General features: G+C 40.2%; 1 long non-coding RNA gene across 1 annotated transcript in view; it reads right to left on the bottom strand.

Moving 5' to 3' along the window:
* LOC135309484 (uncharacterized) overlaps positions 1 to 26,655 on the bottom strand; it is a 32,982-nt gene extending 6,327 nt beyond the window's left edge. The window contains exons 1-7 of the long non-coding RNA XR_010369739.1: positions 26,090 to 26,655; positions 25,784 to 25,863; positions 20,505 to 20,624; positions 16,021 to 16,089; positions 15,557 to 15,745; positions 11,194 to 11,274; positions 6,857 to 7,023 (exon numbers count right to left, since the gene is read on the bottom strand). This is a non-coding gene — a long non-coding RNA (uncharacterized LOC135309484). The remainder of the gene's footprint in view (positions 1 to 6,856; positions 7,024 to 11,193; positions 11,275 to 15,556; positions 15,746 to 16,020; positions 16,090 to 20,504; positions 20,625 to 25,783; positions 25,864 to 26,089) is intronic.
* Between the last annotated feature and the right edge of the window lie 324 nt (positions 26,656 to 26,979).

Genomic DNA, 26,979 nt, shown 5'->3' with positions numbered 1-26,979 from the left:
GAATTTCACACATAGATGTCTTACTTAGGAAAAAATGCATTTAAGCACTCAAGTTGTTTATACTTGCATTTAAGCATTTTTTTCTAAGATAACAGTTTACTGACAACATCAAATATAAATTACACATGCATGACTGAGGGCATACAGTCATCCACCACAACTAGTGAGGGTGACCACATACTGAGCCCAAAAATAGGGGCATTTCCAATGGAATTAATAGAAAAATAAACAACCTGTAAACCAAGGTGAATTCTTGTTCATAAATTAACACAGAATAGCCCAGTGGGAAATGTGACGTGCAGTTTTCACACATGGCAGAAGTTTGCTGGTGGTTGTGTCCATTAAAGGTGAAGGCTGTGTTACCAACAAGCACGTTTTCATCTGGTCCTAGACTTAGAAATAACAGTAAAAATCAAACACAAACAGTTATTTTCTTCCTTTTGGGATTTGGCACATGTGCTCTAACAGACATAGATGGAAACTTCTAAAATAAATTAAGGAATGTACTTGTCAGTTTATTAATCAAAGTTTACCTGCTTCACATTACACGGAGACAAATTAAACAAGCTACCACGGTACTCGGAAAACATCTGCTAACAAAGTCAGAAGTAATGATAAACAAACTTGAGTTCCCTTTGTGGTTGATTTCCATCCAGCTGCATTTAATTATAAAAGAGCTATCAAAGAAAGCTCCCCATTAGCAGCTAATTCAGAATGACTTCAGAAGAAAATCCCAGAGCCTCCAGGTGATATCTCTCCAACAACTTTCTCATCTCTGCAAGTGATTGAGAAGAGCTGAATTAGACCAGTTTAGTGATCAGTCCTCCTGCTAACTGCCAGAGTAGAATGAAGATGATATATCTTTTCAGTGACTGCCTGTTTTCAAAGTAGGACCTATAAGATGTAGCAGACTCTTCCTTGCAAGTAATCTCTGCCAAAAGTGTCGGTGCCAGCCAGAAATACAGAGATAACCCTGAAAATTGCTGTATGCATTTTCTGAAGCAGAGCAGCTGCTGATATCAGGCAGAAAGGGAGAAAATTTGTCGCTACAAGTTTTTTAATAAAGTTTCTTTGACTTGGGTGTTTTCCACAAAAAAATTGAAGGTATGGGCATTTATAAGTATCTAATTCTGGTTTAGAGCAATCAGGAATTTTTGTGTTGATGTACTGTATAGTCCCAGACTCATGCTCTGAACCAGATGGCAACAGCCTTATTGCAGTTTTTATTCTTTTTTTAATTAATTATAAATTAATAAAGTTATTAAAATTCTTTAAAACCTTTTCAAATAATGAAAGAAGCAAATACATCAGGCTTCCTTGATAAATGCTTAAATTGAGAAATTTTGGTAATTTTATAGATAAACAACAAGTGAGAGATTTTCAATGCACCCAGATTTATCAGGAATTTTTATCAAATTCCATGAAGACCAGCACTAATCACACACTCTATGTACACAGCTCAGTAATGCACAAGCAACTTGTAGCATATTCCAACCGGGAGATTTGGACAACAACGCTTGACAAACCATAGAAAGATTTTTTTCCTTTTTTTTTTCCCCCCCTGCATTATTCTTTCCGTACAAGACAGTAATGGGTAATTCTTCCCTGAAAGCTCACTGCTGCCTGGCCAGCAAGCAAATATGAAATCAAAAACCCCGTGTGCCAGATCTGCACAGCTGTATTTGTGCTCCCGCGGCTCCCGGAGGAGCGCACACCACATGTCGGTTCCTTGACTTGGGGTGGGTTGGTGAGGTGTAAGTTAAAAGGGCAGCTGTACACTCCGGGAAATTTTCCAGATTCATTTTCTACCAATTGCTTTAACAACGCCACAAGCCACGCTGGGTTGGGATGCTGGGTAGCACAGGTAGGAAATAGGAAAACTTTTGCTACAGCTTATTCTTGATCCGGTCCCTGAGCTCCCTTGAAAAACTTCTAGCATCCTTATAGAGTTTTTTTTTGACCCTGCAAGAATAAAAGGGTTGGCTCTGATTGCTGCTATTCTAAGAGGTTAAGAGAAGAAAAGAAATTATTATATATCCACATGGTAATCAACCAAGGTTTTGTGTAACTGTTGCTCTTGATGTGGTTCTTCCAGACTCTTCCAGAAAAGAGTTTATTGATGTACCTGGCCTAGAAGTTGGAGAGCCAAAGGAAGAAAATGATAACACAGTTTAACAAACCCTTTGTTTACGTAAACATCCATCCACAATCTGTGTCTGGTGGGGTGAACATACGGCTTTAATTTTACCCTTGGCACATGGATCAAACAATGTTGCCAGTATCTATTGTTCTCCTCATAACAATATGCCTGGTGGTTTCAACATATCCTCTCCATTAGCTGGCTTCAGATCAAGCATTGCTGTGTATGTGCTTATGTCTCCATAAAACTGGAATATGGATCTCTTTTTTTTTTTTTTTCTTTGCCTTCTTTGTACCAAATGTGTAAGAAGGAACACAGTTGAGAATGGTGGTCAACTGTCCCCGTGAGTCATGAGAACAGCTCGCTTCGGAACGCGCGGCGGAGCAGGCACCGGGTGGGAAGGAAGGGTTGGATTGGATTTGAAAAGCCATGGCCATGTAGCTTAGGCTCTTCAAAATACCAGAGGAAGTGGTGAGTCAGATCCTTATCCCTTTTTATTTGGGCTTTAGCAAACCTTTCTGGATTTGGTCCATCTCTGATCTATATAAGCCCTGCTCTGGAGCATGGACACACCACAGGTGGCTAGGAAAAGGGTGATTGGAGCTGCTTTTCCTTGGATTTTCCCTCTCCTTTCTATTTTTCAGTTTCCCTTCCTTTCCATTTGCTTCAGAGAGCCACAATAAAACTTGTTTTCTATTAGAAATTTCCAGGTTCTGCAGAGACAGTGTAACAAGGAGATTGGGATCTGGGGAATGCCACAAGGAGAGACCTCCAATGGACTCCCCGAGCCAGGGTACCTTGTCAACTCCATGCTAATCTTCTCAGCTCCTGCCTCAGCCTCTGGAGCAGCAGCACTGCTTTCTTATGCTTCCAGCAGCAATCCAACTTGACATTTCTCCTCTACACTGTGCTGTGTTTTAGCCCATACTTCCAAATGTTTGATCCAAAATTCACTCCAGTCAGTGGAAAGAATCTCATTGCCTGGAGTATACTTTGGGTCAGGCACCTTCTTTCCACCTGATCACTAATGCCTGGTTTATATTCAATAAACCAGTGATAAAATAGAGGTTTCTGATTTCCTGGTGCCATTTTCACAGTAATGGAGAAAAATCTCACTGAAGAAACATTATCACTGGTAAAGACAAAAATTATATCTGGGCCATTCAGAGAACTTTGGTGGTTTCTTTCATTCATGACATCTTGCTTTCTAAGGCTGAAAGATGATGTTAGAGAGGAAGTGTCTGGGAAGGGTTGATGGTGCCTCAACCATTTGTGCTGCCTGGAGCAGAAGCTGCTGCTGGGGGTGGCAGTGCCCCCACACCCTTGGTTGCTCTGGGGGCCTGCATGTGGCATAAAAGGATGACTGAAATCCTGTGGGAGCTCTGCAAGGAGGCAGCTCTGGGAGATAGCACAGTGGTGATCAGCACCACCAAAAATAGGGCTCTGCAGGCCTTTTTTTTCCCCATGCTCTCATGACACTCCTCCTCACTGGAAGTAGTAATTCTGAAAAGCTTCAGGGTTTATTCAGTACTTCTGTTTTCTTCCTGCTGCACCACTTCTCCCTTGCCTGCTTCTCCCCAGTTTTGATGTTTTACCTTCTGAATATGCTGAATCCAAGCCCAGTGTTTGAGTGATTTCACTGACCCTGCCGTTCTGCATGCCAGCACAGATATGTCTTTTAGGTTTACTTTTATCTATGCTAATTTCACTTCCCCCTCACGTTTTGGAAGCAGAGAGCAACTGCAAGGCTTCCTGTGCATCCCAGGCTATGAGTTTTAAGGAGTTTAAGAAGAATTAAGCTTGATGCTGCTTGTGCTCTCATATATATTCAAGCACAGCTTTTGGTCTCCTCGCCACACATGTGCTTCAGCCTGTTCTCGACTGTCACAGTGACAACATTTCTATATAAACTCATTCATTAAGACTATCAGACTGTAATTATCTCTGCTGTGCAGAACGAATGCAGGTTTCCCCCAGTAATGGCATGGCAAGAGAAGGAGGAGAAGAGGGGTAGAAGAGCACTCTTTTTTTTTTTTTTTTTTCCCCTGGAATGACTGTTTTGGTCTGAAAGCCATGGCAGTTCTGGCATTACTGGAAAGCCTAAAAGTAACATCCAAGTCCTAACCCTTAGTGGCTGATCCCAGCAAGATGCAGAATCCTTCCCTGAATGAACCAGGTAGTCTCTATAATTTTGATACATATTTTTGGGTCAAATCAAAACTGGGGAGTTATTTCCCCTAAAAACACCTGTTGGAGGTGGGTACACTGGGAGTCAGTAGGAGAACAGACTCCTGTATAATTCAGGCCTTATGTGGAGAAAAAAATAGTGCATTAACTTTGAAATTGTCTAATACCACAGATTTATTTACTATAGAATTAATTACCTTGCTTGAAGTAATTAATTACCTTACTTGAAGTGGCACTCATTGACACATGATATTTTGTCTAATTCTCCACTGTGCATAAAAATGCAATATATATTGTAATATGAATTGTAGCTGTTATTGCTTTAAACACCAATTTAATCAAGGGGTTTGACAAATGTAACCATAGACTAATTACCTTTTTTGTCAGTATTTTATGTTAGGACTTTGTCAATTTTACTATCAGTTTGATTTCCTTCTGAAATAGCAAATTATCATCATAAAAATACTCCTGTCCTAATCCATGCAGTTTAAAAAATGTTCAGTCCACCCCGTCCATTACCACATTAGGCACAGAACATAATTTGAGTTTAGATGCAGTGAAAATTGCACAGCTCAACACAAGCACATGGGTCTAGCATCAGGGTTACTAGAGGGTTACTACAGGGTTATGATGGATTTGGCTCTCCTGTGTCCAGCATATCCTCAGCAGTTGCTGGAGCTCTGCTTGGGATAGATTTGAGGAATGGAAAGAGCTTTCTGACCAAACATCCCTGGTGAACTCCAAAAAGGCCTGCTAGTCAGGGAATTAATTCATAATTAAGCCAAACTGAGGCAAATGTTGGCATATAATTAACAGAGCATTGTCAAAGAGAGCTCATGGTTTAATTTTAGTGGGGAAAATATGGTATCTCAGATACCATGATATGGGTGTTTGTTCACAGCCACTGTACCTGTCAACTATTATTATCCTGATGCTGCCGTGTTCCCTGAACTGTTTTGATTTCTTAACAAGAAGAGAATTTTCTCTGATGTGCCATCTGTAAGGCACAGTTTACCAAAGGAAAAGTTTATCTCAAATTTTTAATAATTTTCTGTCAATTCCAATAAAATCAGATATATTTTTATAATACTTACAAAATAATAGCAAATATGACTCACCACATGTGCCACTATTTCATTTGATATCCTTCTTCTCCCACTGACTTTTCTTTCCAGCACAAAATGCAATTTAAATGTCAACTTGAACTAAAAAAAGTTACATTCCTGGGGAGATTACTGGTATCTCATGCAATCTGAAACAATTCTACTTTTTTTCTACTACTTTACCTGTTTTCTTCTAATTTACTCTCTCATTGTGAAGGTTCTAAAACTAAAAAATGTAGGAAGGAATTAAATAATGCACTTTTTGTTTACATATAAGTAGCAGGACAAGTAATAGAATTATAAAATGGTTTGGGTTGGAATGGACCTTAAATCTCATCCAATTCCACCCCCTGCCATAGGCAGGGACACCTTCCACAGTCACAGTTTACTCCAATCCCCATCCAGCCTGACCCTGGACACTTCCACGGATGGGGCAGCCACAGCTTCTCTTGAAAATTTTTGCCAGGGCCTCACCATTTAATTTTTTCATAATATCTAATCTAAATGGACAAAAAATACTCCAAATCAAATGTGGACAGAGAATGTCCATGCATGAGGTGAGGGTCTGCTTTGCTCTGTCCAGAGATGTTATGCTTGGGAAATTCATTCAGCATTGCGAGAGCATTCCCATTTTTATATTTTGGATTTACCTGGAGACTTTCAGGTCCTCCTAGGAAAGTATCATGCCTACACAAAGATGTTTTCACTCTCCACGAGGTTGTTTTTCATTGGGCAGCACCACAGGCATTGGATACAGGACCTACCAGCCTGGATTTTCCCTTCTGGGACATGACACAGGAGACTTCTCCAGCTCAAGCTCACTGTCACATAGTCAGGAAACAGTGATGGCAACCAACTGCCCTGCCTTAATGCCAGAGTTCAAATCCTTTCCCTCACTGCTGAATTTATATGCATTTTTCACTTCCATAAAAACATCTTAATCCATAACACCAGAGAGTTGTCATGATCTTTCTTTCCTAATGATCACTCTTCCTCTGAAATTCCTAAGAAGACTGCTGAATGTCATCCTCAGCTCCCTGTAACATTGCAACACAGGCATGGGAAAATTGGGAAAAACAGCTTTGCTGACATCAGTTAGACGTCAAAGTTTAGTGCTGAGATTTAGCCCTAATCTCTGTGTTTTAGCTCCTTAATTCCAACACTCCTGGTTCTCCCCAGTTTGCGAGAATACACAATAAGGACTGAGAAAACCAGCTCCTCCATATTTTTTAATCATAAGAATAACTTGGACTGTTCCACTTCAGGAGAAATAAGGATTACGATATCAAGCAAACTGAGGACTCGCTACTGCCTGACTTAGAAAAGATGGAGATGGCTCCGCCTAAATGAAAATTAGAGGTTCAATATGTCAAAGACCCCAGAAGCACCATGAAATGTAGGAAGCAGGCTCAGATTCAAAACTCACCTGGAATTGCCATAGGAAATAGTTGCTGAAAAAGCCATCTGGAAGAATTCCTCCAAGAGAAGAGTTCTTGATCAACCTGCCTGGGCCCTTCATCCACTCTGAATAGAGTTTTCTCACAGACACAAAAGGTTCAGCTATGCCACAGATTTTCAGGATCTTGATGGTATCTGCAGGAATGGACAAGATTTGCATCAAGAAATATTAACCAGGAGATTTATACAATTATTTTGTAGTGCAATTATCAAAAACTGGGGCTAGAGCCAAGTTCTGTACACTCACACTGACTTCAAGGGGCCTTTGCACACCTGAAAATCCACTCTTCCTTTCTTTTTCTGGAATTCTGTGCATCATTCACCATTGTCACCTAACTTTTGAAGCAAACAGGTGATGGCATTTTTAGCTCTCAGCTTTGATTCTCCCCTGCAGTAAAAACCCATTCTTTGCAGAGAATGGGGGATGATCTTTCAGGAAAAAAAACCCAGGCTTTAGGATGCATTTTATTACTCATTTTCTGTCTCAATTTAATTAAGATAGATATATCTAAGGCATAGATAGATATATCTTCCCAAGAAGAAAGGTCTTCTGCAGCCCCATATATTCCAGAGATTTGTAGGGTTGCTCTGCTCCACGGATGGATGAAGAGCACCTCATACTGCCTGTATTTACCTCTCAGAGGTGTTGGAGGCTGTAATTAATTACTGTTTGTAGAACCCATTGAGATTGTTAGAGAAAGGCACTAGAGACCGAGTGGTGTTATAAATTATTACACTTGAAAACGTTCAAACTCTTCAGCCTTCCAGTGCTCGCCTTCGCACAAACGAAGCATTTCCCTTTCTCCTCCTGGAATAAAATTTGCCCTCTTGACATGCACAAACCATTAGAGAGTCTGTGCTTACAAGCACCTAACAGTATTTTCTCAAGTTTATTTTGACATTGACTTTTAATCAACATGACGATGATTGAAAAAGCCAGTCCAACGTTTCACTAAAAGGAATATTAAAAGTGCATTGATTGTGTCTGCAAAGATATGCAATTAAAAAGTATAAGTGCTGTTATTTAACACTTGACTTTACTTATTTTGAACTCTTGTGGCCCTGTTGTGTACATGGTTAAATGTGCAATGCTGTGTGTTTCAAGTAACTTGGCTGTAAGCAATTTTATATTTTAATGAAAATAATTACAGTTTGAGTAATATGAAGTGTATCTGAAGTATAACCCCTGATGCTACTTCCCCAGAATTAGCTGTGATATAAATTATCATGATTTATTACAGTGACTCTGTGCTTTATGTGTTTATAGGGGATCCTGGCTAGCAATGATGATTCTTAACTAACAAAGGATTGCATTTCAAAAGCAATTTTTTCTTGGATCTCATCTGTAATTCTTCCCCAAAAGTGATATGATTTAACTGTGCTGCAGTATGTGCTATTGCAAAGATGGCATTATTGTGCTGTCATTTTGACAGCTTACTTTAATTTACACCATTTAATGGGTGAATACATTTTTTAAAAATCTGGTGTTATTCTTTCTTAATATACCATATGCCATCGATCCCACATGCACTTCTTTGCATAAGCACACCAAGTTACAGAGTGGAATAAAGCAACCTATGTGTCATGTACAACCTCTCCTCTGAGTGACACATCAGAAGCTCAGGTCCTCTCTGTTCTTCAAGGATTCTGTGGATCCTGTGACATTTCTGAGCCTCGAGCTGAAATATGTTACACGATACGTGATGTCCCCACTGGCATCTGTCCACCTCAGAGATGGGCACTTTTCAGATACACTGTACAAAAATAAATTTCTGAATGTCATTTGCCTTGCTAAAAGCAGCAATATAGAAAGTGTAAAGACTGCTGTAATTACATTACTGCAAAGGCCAGTATCTGCAGCAGCTGGTTTCAATTCCAACCACTATTTTAAACTATTTGGTCAAACAAAATCTCATCCAGCTCCTGACACATTTTGCCAGCTAATGGTAACTACTCATCAGCACGGGCAAAGGTTGGACAATCATCCCCTTTGTCTTCTTTTGGGGAGGGCAGCCTGATCATTCCCCAGTCTGGGGAATTTCAGGGTCACCTCCAAAGGAAGCAGACAATACAGGGGTTTGATCCAGGCCTGTCCACACCTTTCCCATGAACGTACACCTCAGCTCAGCAAACACCAGCTTCAGTAGGGCTTTCCCATCCAGACTCCTTTACTTAGGCAGCCTTCCTAAAGGATTCAGATACTCAGATTACCAAGGCCAGGCTGGACAGGGCTTGGAGCAGCCTGGTCTGGTGGAAGGTGTCCCTGCCCACGCAGGGATTGGAACAAGATTGGAGCTTTAAGCTCCCTTCCAACCCAACCCACTCTGATTATATGATTCTACCCATGTTACTGCTCAGAGGATGCCACTGAGAGCAATCTCTTCTCCTCAGGATGGTCTGTCACCCTGGGTTCATGTTCAGTGTGAAAGCATCTCCACAGCTCCCAGGCCACACCTGGTTTTTCTCTGCCTTGCTTAGTCCTGTCCACAAAAATCCCACAGCTGGTTCACTCTGCAAAACCTGCAAGCCTGGCCCAGCAATAATCTCTGAAGGCTTCAGAAAATCTGCTGTGGGACGTTATCTCAGTAGAGGAAAATTTCATTTGGGAAGCAGCCCAATTTGAGAAAACAATTTCATGACAGCGTGGAAAGCAAGCTGATGAGCTCCAAGAACTTAACTTTATTTGGTAGATTTTTGTCTGCTTTCCAAGGACACCTAAGAGTTAAATAATTTAAGACTGTAACAAAAACAACAAAAAGGAAGATATCCTAGTCATTCCATTTTCCTGTTACAAATATTATTTTTGGACAGAAATGCTGCAAATAAAAGTGCAAGACGAGCTAAAGATTTTAAGCAAGAGGTATCCAAGGTTGAAAAGGATTTTGTTGACACAAACTGAAGAAATACAACATACCTTTATACTTACTTAGCTCTTTGATGTTATACATGATACCCAGTATGGCATTACAACCAACTGTACATGTCATAAAAGTACAGAGATTCCATGTGGAGTGAACCTGCAGTGAATTAATGCCTCTGTCAAGGTGTATCCTGAAATGTATTATACCATCCTTGCTTCAAATTCCAGTTTACATATTCCCTGCAACTCACAGGACCAGGAACAATAAATCACCCCAGCAAAAACAGGAAATGGATTATTTTGAATTCCATCCCACTGATTAACAGTACATTTGGAATGAGAAATCACGTGAAATATTTGGAAAATTGTGTGCTTTTTAGTAAATGATAGCTATTGTGGAAAAGTATATAATTCCCTTTATTTTCCATTTTAATTTAAGACAGTAGTGTTTAGGTCTGGAACACAAGTCTGATGAGGAGTGGCTGAGGGAGCTGGGGTTATTTAGACTGCAGAAAAGGAAGCTCAGGGGACATTTATAACTCCACAATTCTATGAAAGAATGTTTTGGTGCGGTGGGCTCAGTTTCCTCTCCACGTTAGCAAGGGACAGGACAAAACAGCCTCAAATTGCACCAGGTGAGGTTTAGGTTTTGTATTAAGAAAATGTTTTTCATGGGAATGGTTGAAAGGTATTGGAACAGGCTTCCCAGGCAAGTGATGGAATCACCATCCTTGGAGTTTTCAAAAATCGTGTGGATATCGCACTAGGGGAAATGGTTTAGTGGATAACGTGGTGGTGGTGCTGGGTTGATGACTGGACTTAAGGGTCTTAAAGGTTTTTTCCAGTCTTAATGATTTCACAATTACACCTGTGTCTCACCTAAAAAAAAAACTGCTGGGAATTTTATATGCCCAGAAATGAGGCATTTGTACAGAACAGAGCAACAGATGCTGACAACTGACACACATTTCCTGCACCTACTGAAAAGGACCAACATCTTAAATTATCTCCAGGTGCTATGGAAAAGCTACAGACCACTGAACAGCAAGTCAGAAAACTGACAAATGTGATTTCTTGGAGTTTTTATGCATTAGCTTGAGTGGCCACTTCAGACAGAAATATCAAAGTGAAACAGTAAAGAAAGTGCAGCCACTGCTATGTGTTGGGAAGGGGCTTTAAATTATAACAGGATTTTTAATCATTATTTTTTGCAGAAGACATCTCTGGGATAGGATTTGCACTGGGCTTTGCTGCAGGAGTAGAGAAATTGCACATTTTAAATCTCTAGCAGAAATTCTACAGAGTAGAGGGGGCAATGAACACCAACTGCCTCTCCCTCCAGTGCAAAAGGAGCAGATGAGAAATTTTACAAGTTGGACACACGGCCCCTTGACCTGTGTGATACTGGATAACCCTCTGCAGTGTCAAGCAATGGATCATCTTACCTGCTGCTGCAAAACAGACTTCCTTATGTGCTTGGAGAGGACATTTCCCATGTCTGAGACAGAATTCCTGCCTTGCTTCACCTATGGAAGGAAAATCATAACAAAACAGAACCCACAAACAAACCCCGCAAACAAAAAGACAGCTAAACAAATAAAACAAAACCAAAAACAGAACAAAGAGAAACTTTAAAGAAAATTGAACTCAACTCCCAAAATATTTCTCAAACCAGCCTTGACAAAATATATTTGTTGTTATATCCACCCCTCCTTCACGGTGGAAACGTGTTAGAGTCACAGATGATAAAAATTTTAGACTTTCTATACTAGCAAACTACAACCCCCAAGAAAACACTACATTTAACCTAAAGCCATAAAAAAAACTTTCCAAAATTAATTCATAGCACTAAAATTATAAGTGTATAATTTTATTAAAATATATAATATCATGTAGTAAAAAACTTCAAGTTTAAAATTTTAGAATAGAGTAATATATATGTATAAAACAAAATAAAAATTTTAAAACGAAAACAGAGCTCTGGAAAATGCAGCAGAACTGAGAGGCCCTGATGGAAAGGAGAGTTTCTGGACACTGAGAAAAGCATTGCAGCAGATTGGTGCTGTATCATATTTGTTTCTGATGGATTTAGTTGGTCAGCCCTCTTCCTCCTTCCACACAACACATGCACACTGATCTATAGCACACACATATGGTCACCAGCATAGAGGCAGCAAATGCCAGATCAGATAGAGAAAGGGTGAATTTAAGAGATTATAAATGTCTTTTCATAATAGTATATATTCAATACTGTCACTAAAGTAAGAGTGTCCAAAGACAATACGAACACTTTTCTCCTCTTTTATATGACCATAAGAAAATAATTTCAGTTCAACTTAGTAATGGCTTTGCTACATTGTTATAAGGTGATTAAAAAGACAAAACTATTTTCATTTTGAACCTCTAAGGAGAACCACTGTCCTAGTGAATATCAGTCAGAAAGGTTCTTTCCTGCCATGAGGTCATGAAAAGGTGAAGCTTTTGCAGTGGGAAGGAGGACAGGGATGTTTTTGGTGCAACACATCCTGGCTGTCACACAGAGGGGGAGATGGAGGCCTTGTGAAATCAGTTCTGTGTCACCTCTACAGCTGTGTCCAGCCCCCTCTTTGTGGTTTCAAACACAAGTCCAGCTTTATGTATCTGCAAAAACCCTCTCACAGAAGCATTTTCTTCAAAGAGATGCTGAGATTTGTTTTATCAGATAGAGCTGCAGCCCTGTCTAACGCGACACATGAAGAAAGAGGAAACTTCCCTAAAAACATTCCAAGCTCCTCTTTGTGCCACCCACACGTGCAGTCATGACTGAAGCACAGAGCTGCATGTGGCTCTCACGCACTGCAGGGCTGGAGCCCGGGGAGGAATCACCCCAGCAGCCCCTGCCAGGCTGCCCCAGGCAGAGCAGGATTTCCCCAGGGCCTCCCTTGCCTCCCCTGCACAGAGCTCAGCACTCCCAGAGCTCCCTGGGTGTTCAGCACAGTAAAAACCTGGCCACAAGATTTAAAATCAAAGGCACCGAGTTACAAGCCCTGCTGAAAATCTGGCACTTTGCTGAAGTGTCGAAACACTTCTGGTCAAAATATGGCCATAATCACTAAAATATACAATTGCTTTTCATAATCAGCAGTATTTACTCACGTAAATAATTTTATTTACTCCGGTCACAGGAAATGCTAAATTTGTGTGACACTGGGAAGGACTTCTAAGTCGTAGGAGACAACCATGGCATAAATATTGCAAAGAGAGAGCTAAGACTGTATCACTACAGCTTCAGTGGATGCAAACCAGTCAGTGCTAGTTCTGCAAATGCTTCTGCATCACCTCATCAGTGTGTGGGAGCAAGAGGTAGACTTGTATCCCTTGGAAAATATGCAGAAGCAAAGAGATGGTAGAGAAAAAGAGGAAGATTTTATTTTAGATGATCTTTAAGGTCCTTTCCACTGCAAAACTTTCTCTGTTAGGAACATATTTGTGGAGCAGAAAACAGTGACACGGTGCCTGAGAAAGGATAAACAAATTATTGCTCTATGAGTTTTGCTTTTGTTCAGCCTCAAAGAGTCACCCAGTTGAGACACTCAACATTTGAGATTTAAAAAGAATGGGATGATGGACCCTCATTAAGGGATCAGTTCTATAATTAATCAGCTAATGGGCCATCAGCTGATGGCAGATATACTTCAAGTCAAACCTCTGCTCTAGCATATTTGTAAAACTTTTTCAAGCAGGGTCCTGGGTCAGACCAGACATAGCAGTCTTACAGTATTTTCTTTAAGTATTGCCCAGCCTTGGAAATACAGCTGAGCGTCTTGGATTCTTCTCATAAAGTGAAAAGGGCCATGTGTCTTGTAAAGACAAGCCCCAAGGGAACTGAGGTAAAGTATTTTTGTAGCCTTAGCACAAATTTTCCTTGTGTTTATGACTTCATTATTTTAGTGGGTGTGTTATTTCAGTGGGTTTTTCAGCTACTTATTTTCTATCTTCTTTATGGTTCTCTTTTTTTTTTTTTCCCTGTCTACTTTAAATAAGGAAAATGGACTCAACAGATGATGCAGAGGTCTTTATAGCAGAGCTACTGGTTTTCATTCCTGTTTCCTGAACCTCAAGGAATCATGTGCTTAAGATGCTCAAAGAATATTTTTGTAACATAATATTAAAGTTACTGTTGGTGTCTGGTCAGTGTAAGAGCTCCCCATATGAGCAGAGGTGAAAATTTTAGGCATCTATCTTCTGTTAAGTGTAGTGAAAGAGTTAAGACAAAATGAATTAAGTGAACACAACCGACAAGAGAAAAATTGTTTCTGATTAGCAGGAAAACCCAGGATTAGGATGTGGTTACTCTGTAATTGCAAAATCTGATCTTCAGTAATATCTGGCAGGGTTTTAGAGAAAAAAAGCAGTGAAAGGACTGAAAACTAATACTAAGCTCATTTAAGGTGAATTAATCCAAAATACTGGACTCCATACCTATGGTTGGCCCCTACACTGGGAGAGCCCTACCTCTGCAAAAAGCTGCTGGGATTGGTAGGACAGATGTGTGCAGCACATCTGTCTGGCCAGGGCAGAGGGGTTTTCACAAAAGTGCCTTTTATTCTGGGTGCAGCTTCAGCCAAAATGCACAGAGACAGCAGCCACTGATCGAGCAGAGCTGGGCCAATGACCCATCCAAATTGTTGGTGTCAACTCACTTGCCATATCTGCTTTACTGGTATCTTAGTTGACTAATTTACAGTAATTTGCATTTTAACTGAGCCTGTAAGTTCCCTGTAAAGTCTGTGCTTGGGGACCCCAGTGATCACCAAGTTGCTGGTCAATGTTTTGATAAGAAGTAATGCTTGAGTAAATCCAACAAGCCATCACCCTAAGGCAAAGTAATCTCATGGCAGGGATGGCTGAGTAAAATAATAGGAAGCATGGAGCTTTTCTCAAACCTAGAGCCAAATCTTTTACAAGACATGAAGTTCTCATTTTTCTTCTTTTTTTTTTTTTTTCTGTTTTAATTTGTCATAGACCTTTTTGATCTGTGTCAGAAAAAAATATAGAAATACCAAAATATCAAGACAAAAAGTCTGTTCTTGGATTTATGACATGAGAAAATCCAGGAAGGAAAGGAGACCTCATGAGAAAGCCTGTTTCCCCTACATTTTTACATGGCTTTCAAAGTGTATGCAATGGCAAAAAAAAAGGTACATAAGCTAAAAATCAATAAAACATGAGGAGTTTGTTTCCCTACCAAATCAAAAGAGGTGATACCATGCATTAGAACCTGGCAGAGTCCTGACATTCCAGTCCATGATATGCAGTCTGCACCTTCAGGAAGAACCTGTGAACACTGAGTTGTCCAGTGCTCAGCTCTCCCAGCTGGAGGTATCTCAAACACTCTCTTAATTTCATTCAATTATATTCAAAATATGGTGGAGAGGTAAAACAACCTACTATAGGCATAGGAAATGTTCAAAGCAACAGGCAGAAGAGAGTTCAAAGGAGAGCAGATAAGTAAGCTGCTGTAGTTTATGTTTTCCTGTTAAAAAAAAAAAAAAGAAAAGAGAATTTGCAAGGAAAAGATAAATGTAATAGATTTAATATATAAAAGAGTTTGGTAGGAACCACAAATGCATGACTGACTCAACACAGACTAGAATGAGGAATACTGCCTTATGGATTATCTTAAGGGGAAACCAAAAAAATGCACTTCCTCACTCAAAAAAATGCAACATAATTAAATTTCACACAAGCAGGACTGGACTTCAACCAAATGAAGGTGCACAGAGCAGGTCATTAAAATTAAATAAGAACATAAAGTCTATCATTCACCTCTCCTCTGTAGCTTGATTTCTCCTTTTGTTTCCTTCTGGTTTTGGAGTTTCAGAGAACATTTGAATTTAAAATTCTCCTCTTATACACAGGACTATCCACTGCACTATATGTCACATTTCTGCTGGAGGACCTCAGCCTTCATGAAATAACCCAATTCTTCTTGCAGGCCCTTTTGATTAGGCAGTCCTTGTTGAGTGAGATCCAACCAGTGGAAAAAAAAAAAAAAAAAAAGAAGGATATGTAAAAGGACACTAAAAAATGGTCACTAAAAAAATCAAAACAGCAGCCTACTCTGCAAATGCTGCGTTTAGAAAATTTGAATCTCATGGAAACCAGCCCCATAGAAGTGGATGTTGGTGCCCTATTCACACATTCATCTATTTTCCTAGAAAAGCAGCGAGGGAAGCTGCTGCTCACTGTGCTCTAACAATCTACCCAAGGGTTAAAATATTGATCCTTACCTACAATATAATGTAGCTTGACATGTTTCATCAAGCATGTCGTTCTCACTCCAGTTCCAGAGCACTTCTCTGAAAAGTAAAAAGAGTAAAAAAAAACACCCCTAAGATTGCTACTAACATGTAAAATATATTTAAATAAACCAAAATAGCAGAGAGAAAAAATTTATCATAGCACAATAGCTAATTTAACACCAAACTTTAAACAAATAGCGCCATTTGCTTTTGAGGCAGCAAAAAGAGTTTATTATTTCACTATTTCATCTCACCTTGTGTCATTAAAATATAGGACACAAGTAGTAAAACACAAAGTAAATATGTACATATCTTTACACCATGTAGGGCAGCTATAAATCTTACTCTTTGATAACAGCTGTACTATAGCAATCATTTGAGTAGTGCAGCTGCCACAACAATATCAAATTTTATAGTTAAAAGGCAGTCAAAACTTTAATGGTACAGTGGAGGTAGATATATATTGTGCTATAAATAAACATTATCTAATGAAGAAATGAAACATGTTTATTTTTCCTTGACATATCGTTCAAAATCATATATCTTTGCTGCTGCAAGCTGCTATAATAGCAGCCATTATACTTCAGCATGTATAACAACAAGGTCTGTAGTTGGGCTAATTACGCTGGATTTAAATGAGGGATGGGAGAACTTCAGACAGCGTGGCCTTGCAAGCAAGTCTTTCATTTCAGCAGAGCAGTATCTTAAAATGTTATCAGAGCTAGCATGTGCTGGCAGAGGTTCTGAAGGGGCTGGGAATGCAGTGAGAAACGAGTGGGTTTTCCCCTCAGACGATGACTTCTGCTGCACTGGTGTGACAGGGTGTAATCAATCTGGGGAGCAGGGGACCATGAGAACTGATGTGCTGGTTCAGCCACTGCCACGTTACTCAAATATGAAAAACCTCTGAAAGAATTCAAGAAAGCACATGTTTAGTGCAGGCAGGTTCATCTCCCTCCCGAGGTAATAATGTGCCTAAAATGTGGTTTCCATGAATTTACTGAGGTTTCTGTAGTGCTCACATTCAGCCTAGGGATGCACTGATGGCACCTATGGAGATATTCACCTGCCTCCTGCAAAAAGACTGAGTGAAGGCATAGGAATGATTTTAGACAAGCTAGAAACATCTAATATTGAAGAGTTTTGAGAACACAGCTCATTGTGCTATGTAAGGGAAGGACACAAAACATTGTCTAATGTTCAGGTGTGTGTTTGTGCAGGAATTTTCTCTTGAGTCAAGAGTGAACTTCTCAAAGACATCTCCCAGTCCCTGCTGCACATCTCACTGCAAAGATGTGTCTTGAAACCACTTGTTGGGTGCTCTTGGAATGGCACTAAAATGCTGGTGCACACCAAGGGCAAACCCAAAGCCATCCATCAGTGCCAGGGAGTCAGTCCATGGGACACACTCAGTCCAAGGCTAGCCCCAAAAAACAAATGTGGTTGATTTAAGGCCCTCAGAATCAGCTGCATCTCCACTGCTCACTAGGATTATTAAGGTTGGGAAAGACCTCCAAGGTCGTTGAGTCCAACCATGAACACACCTCTGCAGATGCACCACGAAGAAAGATGTTGCCTCAGACTACCAAATAAAAGACCAAAGCTCACAACTACAACATGTCACAAGACAAGAAAGACAGCTGGGGGTGACAAAAAAATAAAAAATCCTGGGTTCCTGCAGCACCAGGGAAACTGGCAAGTAAAATTCATGAGCTCCATTCCTTTAAAAATCCTCCTTAGGAAGCTCTGATTCCCTTCTTCACATCATAAAATTCTCCCTGCCAGAAGGGAGATTACCATCTTGCCTGGAGTTTGCCTCCTGTTCAGTGTGGGTTTCTCTGAAGGTGACACATGGACACCCTGGTGGGAATTGCTGCGACCTGGGGGAGCAGATCCATTGGAGAGCAAATCCCTGACAAACAGCTTATTACAGTTAAACTTTGTGTGTGCCCGCCATTGGAGATCCTCAGGGTGCTTTTGCTTGCCATCAGCAGAGCATTTATCCAAAAAACCCCATGAGATGCTATAAAATAAACCCAACAGCTGTTAGAAGAAGATGACAAATCCTAGACACCTTTTTGTCACATTGCAACCTATACAATTTAGTCCATGTTTACAAACAAATTGCTGCAGAAAAATATTAAGTCCTGGCATTTAGAGAAGCTCTAGAAATTACTCACTCCCCTGGAATTCTGCATGACAAATTAAGACTACTCTTCTACTCCTAATAAATGTAGCTAGAGCAAAGTTTCATAAACATTCTTGAGATTTCTTCTGTAACAGCTTTATTTTGGCTCCCCACTTTTCCTGCTTAAACAAATGGTAAGGTTGGCTGATATTGTCAAAATACAGCACTTCTCATGAACCAGGAGTCATTTATTAATGTAATTTATTGAGCTGGCATTGTAAAACATAAAATCATATTTTTACTGTGGGACTCACACACACTAAACAAACAAACAAAAAACAGCAAAGAAACCCCTCATTACCCCCAAGCTAAGAATATTTTCTTTTAAAAGTCAAATTATTGCAACTGTGGATCTGTAAATAAGATTGTGTGCTTCCAGAACTGGCCTTTCAGAGGCCAACAGGGTAAGTGTTAATGAACCGTGCAATGTTGGGCAAGAACAGAACAGATGTTTGCACAGCCATCAGGTAGACCTTTGTTTATATAAATGCACCACAGTAGATAATACCTAATACCTTTCTCATGGCTTAAAATAACCTTCCCACTAAAAATACAAACAGGCTTTTCCCCAGTTGTGAACATGCTTAAAATCTAATTAATACACAGCCAGCTGCAAACCCACCAAACTGCTCAGGCAGGGTCGGACCTGTCACCCAGCGTCACCTCTTTCATGACACAGTCTTAATCTCCTCCTTTGTCCTTATATTGCAGTTTTTGCTCTAAAGGTTTCTGCACTAAAAAAGTGGGGAGGTGAAGCCATAGTTCAATTCAATTTATTTTTATATCGCCTCTCAAACAAAGTCTTTCAAAACTCTTTATAGTGAGAGATAAAATAATTGTATAACGCTTGTCGGAATTCAGCGCTGTGACTTTTACACTCCGGGTAAAAGCTATGTACCAGGAAAGTAAAATTAAGAGTATTTAGAAACAAAGAGAGGGTTAATAAATACATATTGTTCCTGTACTGTGGGAGAAGAGGAAAACACATCCCTGTCCTGGTGTATTTGTAGCCCATCCTTTAGTTTGGATGGTCCCAACATAAAGGGGTTGTTGGAGAGACTGAGAAGGGCGTCACTCAAAGGAGCCCCTTCCAGCTGTGCTGGGCACAGAAACATCAGTCAGTTGTTTTCCTTCATATGGAAAACCCAGTTTCCATTCAGAAAACAAAAAAAAAAAAACTTCAGCTTATCCTGAGAAAGGAATAGAAAAATGCTCCAAATCATCCATACTCATCATCTGACAAACAATGGAGGAGTAGCTCCAACATCCAGGAAGGGAAAGATTTTTGCAAAAGATGACCAGAAAAAGCAAAAAATATTTATGACAACACCATTATTATAATTAATTTTTACTATTTATAAACACTCATTGTTCAAAAACATTACCTTATAATAAGTAATGCAATTATTCATAAGGATAACCCTGGAACCAGGTACACACTACACCCTTTCAGAACGACACAATCAGGAGTCATTGGGTGGACTGTTTATCCTGCTATATCCATCAGATCTAGGAAATAAGCACCAAAAAACTGCCTCTTGGGCTCCCAAAGTAACTCTACCCCATATCGAAACAAAACCTAAATATCAGGATGCTGATATACACCCAGTTTAACCCAGTATAACCTCAAGCAGCACAGGAGAAAAATGTGCTTGAAAACAGACTGATAATTAAAGAAAGTGTGTTATAAATTCTGTGATACAGTCTTAAATTGTCATTGTAAAAGTTTACTACATCTTTGAGGTCCATCGATTCAGAAGCCCACACATAAAGAAGCCTGGTAAAAGAGCATCTAAGAAAAATATTTGGGCAACAGCTAATATTTCTTCCCACCTGTCTTCATGACCACACCATTCAACACAAGCCACATCTTTATAACACACAGTAAGAAAACACAATATATAGTAACTCATTTTCTGACCTTTTAATATTTCTGCCATTGATTGTCAGAAGTGAGGATGGCTCTCTATCCTAAGGTGATGGATTATTTAATTAACTATTGACCTTTTCAGTATCAGATGTTGACAATGAATGCGCTCCTGTGTAAGCTGCCTCCTTTGGATGCTGCTCAGTTCTCCAATGCGCGTGGACTTGTCTCACATTTTGGTTTTAAGCATAACGTTTCTATTATTTCAATCTAAAAACAAGTCAAAGTCTTGTATTTAATGATGAATACTTTTATAATCTACTGCTTTGAGTTTTCTTTTGAACTGTACTTCCAGTGGAATTTATGTGCATATTAACAGAATTGTGTCGTTCATAGATAAAAATTTCTACTGCTTACCTATGACTTTGGTTTCCTGGCATGCTTTCAGGACAACTTCTGCACCAAGAGGCAAAGAAGCCAACCCAGAAAGGAGAAATTGTTCATCATCTGTTCACACGGGTCAAGAGACGTCCCAGACTGGAAATTGTAGCAAACATTTGATATTAGGCTTTGCCTTTGGGCCCAGCAAAGACTCCAGCCAGGAACATGACATTTACACCGAGCACCTTTAAAAAGAAAGAATTTCACTACTTTCCCACAAGACATGCAATGTGAAGCTTTGTTTACACACAGGAAAACTGACTTAAGGCTTTTTCTCCCCCAAAATAAAAGATCCAGATCCTGATCCTGGAGACTTGGGATCTCAGTGCTCTGTTCTCAGCAATTATGTATTCAGCTACAATCTTTTTATAAGCAAACCAGGTATTTTCCTCCATGAGCTTGTTGTTGGAACCAAACACTGAACAAATGATCCGTGCCTCCAGGTTGTCAGAGAGATTTACATGTGACTACACAGCGGTTTGGGTATTCCACTGTGATTTCTCTCCAGGACTGAGAGAGCTGATTAATCCAACATATTCCTGGTAAAAACCATCCAGCATTTCTCCAGGAAAAAAGTTCCTAGCCTGGAACACCTTTGTAATAAAGACTCTCTTCTGATTTCATCTGTTCACTTAGAAAATACATATTTGCCAAACCAGCCAGACACCAGAGGCCTGGTGGGGGCCTGCCTTTTTTTTTTTTTTTTTTTTTTTTTTTTTTTGTTTTTTTTTGTTAAACACACAAAAATATTTTTTCAAGGTGTTCCATTTCCTTAATTATTTTGGTAACTATATAACCATAAAAACCACTTCATAGGAATAATTCCACGATGTATCCCTGCACCAGCAAATAACAATTAACACATTTCTAGAAGGTCTGTTTACAACAAATCCTGTTCTCATTATTTTATTTATTTTTTAATCATTTTTTTTTCTGTGAAACCAGAAGCACACACAGCAGTAAATATTCCTGTGGCTGATGGATTTGGTAAGTGGTTTTAATCAGGAGCTTTCCTTTTGTATCAATCAGCCTTCCCCGCAGCCCAGGAGAAACCCCTACATATGTCATCGATACACACAGATAACACAGCTATAAGTCTGATTTTTTGTGATGTTAATACAATATTATGATAGATATCTATTAGTGGGGAGAGCAGAGCAGCAGACAGACTCCAGCTCCTCTGACAGCGGCTGCTCTTTCTTTGTCAGTGTCAATCCGCGCCGGAATCGCGGGGAATGAGCGAATGTGACAGGAGAGGACCGCTCCAATTATGGATGAAGGGATACTATCTACTCCCACTGGTTGATGTGATTTATTCGACGGTCCTTCTGCATTTATAGAGCAGCAGATTGTAGCTGCTTATGAAGTGACAAATAGTGCTCAATGACATTGACTGACTTGTCTGATCAATTTAGCTCGTCTGAAAAGTAGCCGCGCATCGCTGTCCTCGGTGAATGACGGCACCAACGGTCCCGGCTCAACTTCACCGACCTGAAATCTCAAATGCCATTAGGAAAACTATTAAAGAGGACTCCTTTTAATCAAATAGCACGACCGTTCCACGTAAAGGATGAAAAATAGAAACCTTTCCCACAACTTTGCTTTGAAACGCACCTCACTTAAAGAATGTTTTGCCTTCGAGACTGTGTCAAGAGAACATTTTTATTATTTTATAAGTTCCTGAATATTTGATATATTTTGGTGGAGGAGTAATGTATCTGACAGAGGGGAAACAAGTGAAGTTTTCTTGCAAGAACCAACAAAGCAACTTCTCATGCTTTCTAGAAAAGTTGCCAACTGTTTCAATTTTATTGAGCCTTAAGTCATTAGACTAATTTTAAAATTCAGAGCTCCTGAAATCTGGTGATGATGTAATCCAACTTTTATATTAAAATCAAGAAGAAAAAGAAAAAAACTAAATTCCTCATCTTGTGGCCAGAAAGCAACTTAAAAATGCGGTTTTTGTGAACACAGTGCAACCAAACCCAAAATAAAATTGGAAGCCAACTTACAAATGCTTGAAGGGTGTTTGTGGATTCTGAGAAGTAACCTTAGGACTACTGGAGCCTGGCAGGACTTTTTCACACTTGGGTTTGACGGCACAGGAATGTCTTAGAAGTCTGGCTCATTTTGATATAGCTGTTGCGTTAATTCCCTAATATTGAAAACTGTCAAACTCTCAGTGGCTGGAAGCCCTCCTGGCAGAGAGAGTTGTTAAATGGGAAGAGGTGGCAGAGCCAGGCTCTTGGGTGCCATAGAATTCCCACAGCTTTCCTGAGCCTCAGTACGGCCCTTCTAGTAACGCTGGAATTACATGATAAGGTAATTTGGCATTTACAAATGTCTCAAAACAATTCCTTTAAACAAACACAGAATTAAAAACCATTGAGAAACCATTAACAATTGTATTTTATCTAGCATTAGATTAGTATTTTTATAAAGCCATAATGTCACATCACACCTTATAAATAATGCTTATGATATTTCTTATATGAAGCAGGCACAGGAGTTGCCTGCGAATGGTAATTCCATGTATAAATATATACAAACTTGTGAGGGAGTCTACACACACATATCAATATATATATGGCCATAGCACAAATAAATCAATGTCTGCATGTGGGGGGTGCCTGTGGGCCGTTCATTATATATTACAATATTAAACTGTTATCCATGCACAAGTATATTTATGTATATATTTCAATTTATTAGAGCTAGGCAGGCCTTTACAGACTTAATAAAGAGCACCAGCATTATAAGCCAAGAACCATTTTTCCCTTTCCCTGTATTATTCAAATTTATTAAACAATATTTCACATTTGTTTGACACAATGTCAAACTCGGGACTCCTAAAGAACTGCTGCAGCTTTGGAACTGTTATGCTTTCTTGGACTTTAATCATTTTTGGCAAGGCTCCATTTCCTGTCAGAAAGTGAAACAGCTTAGGAATGTCATTTTCACGAAAGAAAACAGAGAGAATCCGAGAGGAAGTTCTCCTCCACTCCAGAGCCCCTAAGATACTCAAACACACTCGCAGGAGGGCTGGAATACATCAAACATTAGCAGAGGGAAAAGGACACACTTTTCCCACATTAAAATACATGGATAAAGTTGAACTTTTGCTAAAAATAGTTCCCATGACTAATCCTATTAAGTTTTTAAAAAATTGGGCTGTATCTCCCTTGAAGTCAAATTGTTTTTTAACTTTAGAATGACATTAGAAAAAGACTCTAAAGTGCCTTTGCTTAAGTCAAAGTCCCTGGAAGATTATTTTTTCTTTTCTGCTTTTTTTTTAAGTGAGATATGAAAAATGAGGACAGGAGCATGGATCACTCTTCTAAAAGGGCAATTTACCTATTGAAGAGGTGAGGAGGATCAGTCTCTCAGAGATCATCGCTGGTGATTTACTGTGTAAAAGAGGCTCCCTACAGAGGGAAGAGGTTCAAGGGAGCAGACACAGACTGACCCTTCCCTGAGCCAGCTCAGTGCCTGCAGGAGCTGAGCACCGAGGCAGGCATAGAGGAAGCCCTGTAACAGTTTTGGGCAAGAATCACCTCTTTTCTTCGATCAGAAGGCTGGTTATGTAAAAACCACCTTGGCTGCTTGTTGTGACGGGGAAACAAGTAATGGCCAGATGGATTTTGAGAACACATCCCACACCCCAGTAGGAAAAACACTGCACCAGGAAAGTTAGCAGTTCCCACTGCATTGTGGCCACGTTGGCAGTAAATAGAACTAAGGACTTCTGACAACCACCAGATCCCTGCACAATTTATGAATCCTATTTGGAGCTCATCTGATGATTTTCTAGCAGACCAAACACTTCCCAAAGTTTATGGCATCCTTGTTTGTCCTAACATCCCAGACAGAAATCCCAAGCTTGGTAATACCATGGTTGTTTCAGTGGGAAAGCAGGAGGAAGTTGACTGCAGAGGAGGGTGAGAATCCATTCCTAAAGGAAAAGTCATTTGCAACAGGACGCCGAGATAAAAAGGATGTTTATCTCATTCAAGGAATTTGACCTAAATCCAAACAACACTCATGCAAAACCAGGAAAGGCAGGTAGGTTTATCTATCACATTTTCCCTAGAATTGGGTTAAACACCAAGTGGTGGGATTTAAGGAGCCTTGCAAATGTCTTAACCCTGATTTGTTTCAATATATGTTTAAAGCTGTGTGTCACAAACCCCAGTGGGGCACAGGCTGCTCTGGAGGCCAGATCAGCGAGGCCAAGCTGGGAGGATATCCCAGAACTGTGATCCACAGGATCCCAACACAGAAAAAGCACCCAGCTGGCAAAAGCGGAGCAGAGTGTGACATGGTCAAGGAAAAGACAAAATCCTAAAGGGAAAAAATATTATCTATACCTTTGAAAATTGTGCATACTTCTAGCTCAGTCACAAAAAAAAATCAGGAATTTGTATTAATGAAATTAGAAGGATGTTGGAGTTGGAACAATAAAATGAAAACAAATTGATCACTCCCTTAGCAATAAATTTGCACTTTCTGCAGTTTGGTGGGGGTTTCTTCCTATGGGTAGGTGAGCACAGAGGACAAGGGGAAGAGGAATGGAGGGGTCGCAGGAGTTGTCTGCTTCCATAAACCTTCACATCTCCCTTTTTGAATTCATTCTCCATCTGCCTTCAGTTCAGCACTGAACAAGGAACAGACAGAACAGCATAAACCTCACTCAGGTTTGTACATGTAGGGGCACACAGGCATTCCAATTGGGAAGGGAAAGAGCAGAGCAGGTTGTGGTGGGAAAACCACCCCCCTTTGCATGTGCTTTTTCTCTCCATCTCTCAGGCAGCTGGGTCAGGTACAATGGGGTGGTCCCAGCATGTCCCCCACACACCAGGGGGCTGTAAAAACTCTCAGCATCAGCCTACATCTGCTTGCCTTGAAGTCGTGCCCCCCACCCACACTTCCATAGCAGCTGAGTGAGGTCAATCCCCAAACACTTGTGAACACGTCGCTCCTTCCCACCCCCCTGAAGCCCCTCTGGCAGCATTGTTTTCTTTTCTGCCCCCAGCTGAGCTTTCATGGTGCTCTCTGATGTTCCTGCAAGGAATAACTCATTCTCCCAGCCCAAACCTGTGCAATAGGTATGTTTGCAATTTTCCTATAGTACCACTGCCAGTCATCCTGACATTCCTTCTTTTTCCTCAGACCAGCCTTGCTGCTGAATCTCTAATTCCAACCCAGCGCATGATATTTGTTTGTTGTCAAAAGTATACCTTGGTGCTTGCACTTACAATAACGTCTTGTAGCAAGTTAGTCACCGACGAACATTTTCAGTCACTTATTTTCCAGCACAGACTACAGGTTTCCATGGCTATATTCCACAGGAAAAAAAAAAAAAATTCCAATTTCATGTGTAGATGAAATACTTCAAAGTCTCAAACACTCAAGCCATCACTAACACATGCAATAATATAAACTGGAATGAATTTCCAGGATGTAGTAGGCTGAAACTCAGCTTTCGGAGCAGCAGGGTTGAAGTGCACTTTGACACCAGCCCTCCCCATCCCCTCTCCCCACACCAGCTAAATCCTCCTTACCTCACCTTCTTCCCATGGCTGGCCCAGTCTCACAGCAGCTGGCAATCACCAATTAACACCAGGGACCCTGAACTTGTCCAAGCTGCAGCTCTGCCTGCACTTCCGACCCATCACCATAGTGTCAGTTTATACTGCAAACCCGTGAAGTCAACTCATTACATGTTCCTCCAAAAATCTCCCCATTCCTCAGCACCCAATCTTCATTCAAACCCATCTTGACCTTCATTGTATCCTGTATATTTCCCTGCATGTCAAGGCAAATACAAGATCATTTAGGTTGGGAAAGACCTCTGAGGTCAAGTTGAACTTTTAGCCCAACACTGCCAAGCCTAACCCATGTCCCCAAGAGCCACATCTACAAGTCTTAAATCCCTCCAGTAATGGAGACTTAAACAGACTGTATGAAGGGTTATGTGATAAATCATTGTTAAAGGTTTTGTTTGTATTGTTGGAAGAGTCTTCAATTTGTACCAGGGGGAAGAATTCTGGAGAGCACAATCAATATCTGGAGCTATACTTCTGTTTTTCTGTACAGTTAAATATATGTGAGGACTTACTGAACTTCTTGAATTTAATAAGAATTAAAAAAAAAAAAAAAGAAGAGAGAAAATAATAAACCATACTGTTAACTAGCTGTTAAACAACTATCACCATGCCAGTTCTTCTTGATAAACTGTGTCACTTAAATCCCAGCCTTTTCCCACTCCCGTTGCTATAGGTGCCTCTCAAACAGCAGTTCACACATTACACTTGGCCCTCCTCCCTTCTGTCCCAGCCTGGTACCTCCTCCAGGGTGTCACACGCAGCCATCCATTTATCTTCCCTTTTTATCAGCTTGCTGAGCCATTCAAAGATGGGCAGAACTTCTCTATGCCTCCCCCCCTTTTTTT

Source organism: Passer domesticus, chromosome 10 (assembly GCF_036417665.1).
Source record: "Passer domesticus isolate bPasDom1 chromosome 10, bPasDom1.hap1, whole genome shotgun sequence".
Classification (NCBI taxonomy): Eukaryota; Metazoa; Chordata; class Aves; order Passeriformes; family Passeridae; genus Passer; species Passer domesticus.
The sequence above is the reverse complement of the archived record's forward strand: the minus strand, read 5'-3'. Positions and strand labels throughout refer to the sequence as shown.